Here is a 7665-nt window from a genome sequence, read left to right on the forward strand (position 1 = left end):
GTCAATTTCAAGAGTCAATCTAATTCAACAGAAAAGAAAACATATTAATATATTGAATAAAGAAATTCAATATAAAAGAATTGAAGAACAGATTCAGACTCCTAATCTTCAAAAAATAATAACAGAGTTTCAAGATAAAATAGAAAAAGAAATTTGTGAAACGAATCCAATGGCTTTTCATCATCGCAAGAAGCACACAATTACTTTACCGTATGAAGATGGATTTAATGAAAAGGATATACCCACAAAAGCACGACCCATTCAAATGAATCAACAATATTTAGAGTATTGTAAAAAAGAAATTCAAGAATATTTAGACAAAGGCCTGGTTAGACCCTCAAAATCACCATGGAGTTGTTCAGGGTTTTATGTACTAAATGCCTCTGAATTAGAGCGTGGGGCTCCAAGATTAGTCATTAACTATAAACCTCTTAATAAGATACTAAGATGGATTAGGTACCCAATACCGAATAAAATAGATTTGATCAAAGGATTGCATAATTCTACTGTATTCTCTAAATTTGATATGAAATCAGGATATTATCAAATTTCGGTGGCGGAGGAAGACAGGTACAAAACTGCGTTTGTAGTTCCCTTTGGGCATTATGAATGGAATGTGATGCCCTAAGGTCTTAAAAATGCTCCTAGTGAATTTCAGAATATCATGAATGAAATCTTTAATCCTTATATGGAGTTTTCAATAGTTTATCTAGATGATGTTTTAATATTTTCAAAAAACATTAGTCAACACATTCAACACTTAAACAAATTCATTGAAATTACTAAAGAGAATGGTTTAGTACGTAGTTTCGGCCAAGAAAATGAAAATCTTTCAAACTAAAACAAGATTTCTTGGTTATGAGATTCATCAAGGTACAATAACCCCTATTCATAGGTCATTGGAATTTGCCGATAAATTTCCAGATGAAATCAAAGATAAAAATCAATTACAAAGATTCTTAGGTTGTGTAAATTATATAGCTGATTTTATTCCAAACACTAGAGTCATATGTGCTCCTTTGTTTAAAAGTCTTAGGAAAGATCCACCACAATGGACAGAGGAAATGACCCTAGTTGTTCAAAAGATAAAACAGTCAGTCAAATATCTTCCATTCCTAGGAATAACAGACCCTGAAGCCTCTTTAATAGTAGAAACAGATGCCTCAGATTCAGGTTATGGTGGGATCCTTAAACAAATATGTCCTAATTCTTCAAAAGAACAAATTGTGCGATTTTATTCAGGAATTTGGCTTCCTTCCCAACAGAAATATTCAACTATCAAAAAAGAGATTTTAGCAATTGTTTTATGTGTTACAAAATTTCAAGATGATCTTTTTAACAAGAAGTTTTTAATCAAGACCGATTGCAAAGCGGCCCCGTCTGTTTTACAAAAGGATGTTAAAAATTTGGTTTCAAAACATATTTTCGCCAGATGGCAATCATTACTTTCATGTTTTGAATTTGATATTATTCATATTAAAGGAGATCATAATTCCCTTCAAGATTTTCTAACAAGAGAATTCTTACAGGGAAACCATGAGTGAAAAACCGACTTCGAAAGACCATTATGGTCCCCCACTGGGATCAACCAGAAAACTACCAAATTCAATAGCAGGACCATCAACCCCAATGGCAGTAACACCACTTAAAATGATTCCTAGCCCATCAACACCAATAAAATCCTCTCAGAGGCCCACTGCCTCTCAGATAGTACAAACTCCCTCAAAATCAAAAAGTCTGTTAGTCCCAATATCCAACAAGTATTCCATACTAGACTATCATAACACAATTTCCTCAAAAACTCCAGGCAAGACAGAACAGTATGAGTATCAAGAAAAACCAGAACGCCTTCCGTCAATCATGATCGAAAAGGCTTGGTTTGACTGTCACCCAAGAGAAATTGCTAAACAAGTATTTCCTCCAAACTTTCATTACATGCCCGTGCACCCTTCAAAAGGAAGACTCTTTTACGAGTTTATCTTGGTGGGCACTGACTCAATAGAAGTTACCCATAACAAAGACAAAAATGGAGAAATCATTTACTCAAAGAAAAAGATCCTCAAAGTTCTCAACATGCAAGAATGGAACCAACCTTTGTTCCAATCAAAACAATTCTCAAGAGTATTTACTCCATCAGGGTACAATTATTTTGATTACATGGATGCATGGTACTACTTTCTATATCTCCGACCATTCCAACATTCATGGTTTGTATGGTTCAAAAAGGAAATTTCTTTGAGATTCCCACAATGGTTCAAATTATGGTTTCATCAGGTAGGACTAGATTTTAGCATCTTCCCTGAAGAAGTACAACCTTTATTCAAACACTTTGTTCAAAAGACTCATTTTCGTCCAGAAGAAAGGCTTTTATATTTCACTGCTTCACAGGCCATCTCCTGGATAATAACCTGAGATTGGTGTTCAGTTCAACTGTATAATGAAACTGATCTCTATCAACTTCAAAAGGCTATCCGAATTAAATGGTGGGCTAAGTTTGACATCAAGTTAATTCAGAAGGCTAAAATTGATGAATGGGCAAAAAATTATCTTCTTACCCAGAAGAGCCAAGCACAGTTAACTGGCACACCATATACGCCTCTAATCAACCAAGAGGCCTTATTCTTACAAGATAAGTCAAATTTCATGGCTGAACTAGCCTCAGCCACCTCTCAAGAAGAATTCAGATCTAGATTGGAGCTAGTTTCGGGAAGTAAAAAATATGATTCACTTAAAGACGAAGCTTCCTCCAATATTCAAGACAATAATTATCTTCAAGAAAATGGAGATGATTGTTTCAATATGGGCTTCCACTCTTTCTATTAAGTGGAAGACATAATTGCAAAAGACAAGACATTTGAATCAAGATCAAAGCAAATCATGGCAAAATGACAAAAGTGATAGGCGTGGCAGACAAGTTCTATCAGCCATCAACCCAAAAGAAGAAGCAGCCAAAATAGTCATCAATAATTTTCAAAAAAGAAAACTCGAGTTATTTCAAAAGGTAACCTGAGTTAACATAACCCAAGATACAGTAGTGGTTCAAAGGATGTATAAAAGGAAGCTTACCCATTCGGGGAAGGCATCCGGAAAAAGCCCATCTCCTTCTCTCTCTCAATCTGTGTAATATCTCTTTCGCATTGTAATCCATGTTTTGAAGTTCTCAATAAAAGCTCTATTATTGTAAGTATTTTATTCTTGTCATTCTATTTTCCTGCCTACTCATTTCAAAATATACATATACTAACTTATCTTATGTTAAATTTAATATGCTTCCGATTCTGGTATCAGAGCTCGGTCCCGTGAGGGATTAGGGTATATATATATATATATATATATGTTCTGTTGTGTCACTAAAAGAGTATGTTGCTAGTGATTCTCTTAAAAAAAGAGGTTTGGGTCCTCTCCATTGTAAACAAACTTTAGAGTGTCAAATTATTTCATCTAACCATTCATATTGGTTTCTCTCCTATAATTTTTAAATACATATAAAGCAATAGTTAGAAGAAATAACTTAACACTCTCAAGTGAGAGGATCCACACCCTGAAAAAGTGTGTAATCAAGTAAAAGCGTGTGCTTAATTATAATAATAATAAAAAAGTAAAAGCGTGTGTTCCAGTTGTCCATCGGACGGTTTCGGTCGGGTACGGGCCGAAATCGTCGGTTTCATCGGTTGAAAGTTGTTAAGCCACCGGACCCGCCACCGTCCGTTCTCTGACTACGGGTTAGTCGGGTTCGGTTTTGATCGGTGGCGGTTTTGATGGGTGGGTTCCCACGGTTTACCAACAAAAATAATCAGAAAAAAAAAAAGTAAGAGAAGATGAAAGAAAAGCAATCGTATTCCATATTCCAGACAACACAACAGAAAAAACTTAACAAAATCCAAGAAAAATACTAAAAAATCCCAACAAAAGGAGGGTTAAACATAAAATCCTAGAGAAGATGAAGCTTCACCACAGATTTGTGGAAGCTATTGCTCCGCCGCGCTGTCATCGTTGTCGTGATGCTTGGCAACAGTGGAAGAAGGCATGCAAGAAGATCTCTGTTGTGCGCTCTGTGGCTGATAGGTTTGTCGCTTCGATCTCTCCATCCTCTTCTTCCTCCTTATTCTTCGTCTTCCCTCTACCTCTGAGGTTCAGATTCGAGGCATGCAACAAGAGATCCTCAGTCAGTTATCTCTTCCGATCGCGATCTGCAGTAGGGATGAGGATATGAAGCTTCCACATATCTGAGATAGGCGAAGCTTCAACGGTTCTGAAAGAGCGAGAACGACGTTGTAGGTGAAGACGGTGGGGGTTGGGCTTGGTGAGTGGCTTTGCGGCAAAGGAGTGAGTGGACGGGAAGGGACGACTTTAGGGTTTGCGCCGCAAGTGGGAAGGAGAAGAAGAGAAGTCATGGAAGAAGAAAGTCTGATGCAACTTTAGGGTTAACTCTCTCTCTCTTCTCTCATTAAAGACATGACAGCGATCCGGGTAGATGAAATGAGGGTCGTTGATAAGAATTGATCTAACGGTGTGGAATGTGTGGGGAGAAGCACACATTGGGCTGGAAAACGCGTGAACTTTCACATTGGGTTGTGGGCTAGTCATTATTTTTTTTTCTTTCTGTCCCTATTCGGTCGGTTCGGTCGGTTCACAGCCCAAACCGAACTCGACCGAACCAAGCCACTCAAAACCGTTTTTTTTAACCGGTGAACCCGAAAACCGAACCGACTCGACCGTTTACACAGAAAACAACATCGATCGGACCGGTTTCGGTCGGACCAGAATAATCTGGACACCCCTATGTTCCACTTTCATGCGAGCAATGATACATGCTTGTGCCAATGTGAAGGCTCCGATTGTATCAGCCTGCGACCAGCAAGGGCGAGGGTACATGGTGCAATATGTATAGTCTTATATATTTATTGATGTAATAAGTTGTTGCCCTAGTTGTTCAAAATAAATTGCATTACAATAAATATTATTAAGAATCAAATTAGAGATTACTTGAGAGATGAATTGTTAATAATTATTTAGTTACCATATTTTTATTTTTATGCTTCGAAAAATTACAAACTAAACAATAGACGAAGGAACTGAAAATGAGTTCTTTAACATAAAAGACTCTAGCTCACTCAGAGAAAAGAACATCAAGCACACAAATACTCGGTGGATGAGAGCAGACACCAAGCTTTGTAATCTCCCATCGCATAGCACTCACTCACGAGGGATGTGGCGAAGAGACACTAAATAATCATTCGCCATCAGATCATTGATGTTCTTAACTATTGGGAAGTGGTGCAAGCTATCTGGATCCTTCACGGGGGAAGCGCATCCTCCACGGGGGCAGGAACATCTAGAGCACGCCGGAGAACGAGCTAATTGGCATTTGAATCTGTTCGCATTAGTTTGTATGGCATCATGGAAGGCCAACCACAAAAAACATGCGAATTTTCTCTAGCACCTCAAGCTTCCAAACCCAGCTCCAGTTCCTAGTCTGCGTCTTTGTACGATTTCTGCTATTCAACTACGGGTATGCATCATTTAATGTATCTTTGTCCTAGGGCATCCTCAATATTCACTTACGGTATCTGATTGCCAATTTTTACTATACTACTCTAGTCTGAATACCACAAAGAGGAATGATCATTGTCCACTCTATATTTGAAGTCATCTTGCAACTGATCCCGGGCTTTTAAGATCCCTTTCCAAAGTGGTGAAACATTCTGGCGCTTCTGAACTTGCAAAATGGAAGAGTCAGCAAGATATTTGTGAAGCATAATTTCTACCTACAGCCTGTTAATCATAGTCCATACCACTTTACCCAGTAAGGTTGTGTTTGCAAGAGTCAATATATCTCTTATGCCAATCCTCCACACATTTTTCACAAACATTAAGGACTAGTTAACAACTTTATACCGTGAGAGACCATATTCCAACCGAGCATATTTTACCAACACCAAAAATTTAGTTACCTTCTTTTTACACGCCAAATGACCCATATAGCCTACGAATCCATTCTCCTATGAAATTCTGTAGACAACCTCCAAATACGACATTGATATGGTTCCCAAAGAATGTTGCCATCAACATTAACACTTTGTTTGGTTGTGAAGAGAGAGATAGAGAAGAGAGAGTAGAGAAGAGAGAAGTTGAGTAGAGAGAGATGTGAAAAATAGAGTGGATTTAACTGGTTGTTTGGTATGATAGAGATAAATGAGAGATGTAAAATAATGAGGTGAATAATAAATAATACATAAAGAAAAATCATTTTTGTTATGAAATATATGGATGCCCATCAGAGTTAAGACTCCATGGGCCAGGCCCACATGTATACTTGTTCAACACTCCAAACCTAATAATATAAATACAAGGGAGTCTGCACCTAGCAGAGCATCCTCATCACACTATTTTTCTATCTCTTGTTCCTCTATTCTCCTCTCTTATTTACTTGCTTACTCTTTATTCATAACACGTTATCAGCACGATAGTCTCTCCATAATTCCTAAGTGAAAGACCAGAGTAAGTACCACATCCATGTGGAAGGTTATAATTTTTAATTTTTTTTTTCTTCTTTCTTCTTCTCCTTCTTCTTCGAATCATTTATCTATGAGTCCATAAGTACCATAGTAATAAGCATGAGTCTTGAAGATTCATAGCCTTACAGTCCAGAAGCACTGTAATTGAATTATTTTGCATGAATCAGGAAGATTCATAGCCTTACAGTCCAGAAGCACTGTAATTGAATTATTTTGCATGAATCAGGCTTGCTTACGGTCCGGAAGCACTGTAATTGAATTATTTTGCATGAATCAAGAAGATTCATAGCCTTACAGTCCAGAAGCACTGTAATTGAATAATTTTGCATGAATCAAGAAGATTCATAGCCTTACAGTCCAGAAGTATTGTAGTAGAATTATTTTGAAAAAAAAAATGAATCCTGAAAGTTCATAACCTACGAGTCTGGAAGTACCGTAGTTGATTGTCTAAAATATGAATCCTGAAGATTTATAACCTACGAGTCAAGAAGTACCGTAGTTGATTTTTTTTTAAATATGATTCCTGAAGATCATATTCGAATTGTATTGTATTGAGATATATTCTCTTTAAGCTATGAGTCCAGAAGTACCATAGCATGAATACACAAAGAATAGTTCATGAAGAACTAGAAATTTATATGAATATTAAATCTCAACAAGATTCAATAGATTTATTGGATACTTGAATGTATGAGAGAAATTACTCTATACATATGATTTAGTTGACTTGATCATTCTTCATTCCTTCCTTGATGTGAATGAAATATTATTGAATCTTACCACCAGAAGTGGAAGAGAAAAAGAAAGGTCATGAGATATATCATAACGGTAAGTGATCAAGAAAAGATTCATAAAATATACTATATTTAAATTATTTAAATTGAATTGATATCTTTATTGAATTGGCTACTTTTTATATGATTTATTACATAAATCATTTTATGATAAATTGATTAAGTTAAATTGTGATACCTTATCTTTTAAATTGAATGACCAATATATGTTGTTAAGTAAAGTTTGTAACAAATCTAAAACCTTTTGATCAATATATATATATATATATATATATATATATATATATATATATATATATATATTTTAAGTTGTTAATATCTTTTTGGTACATGGTCATTAGTATCTTTTGAAA

Source organism: Lotus japonicus, chromosome 2, assembly GCF_012489685.1.
Source record: "Lotus japonicus ecotype B-129 chromosome 2, LjGifu_v1.2".
Lineage (NCBI taxonomy): Eukaryota > Viridiplantae > Streptophyta > Magnoliopsida > Fabales > Fabaceae > Lotus > Lotus japonicus.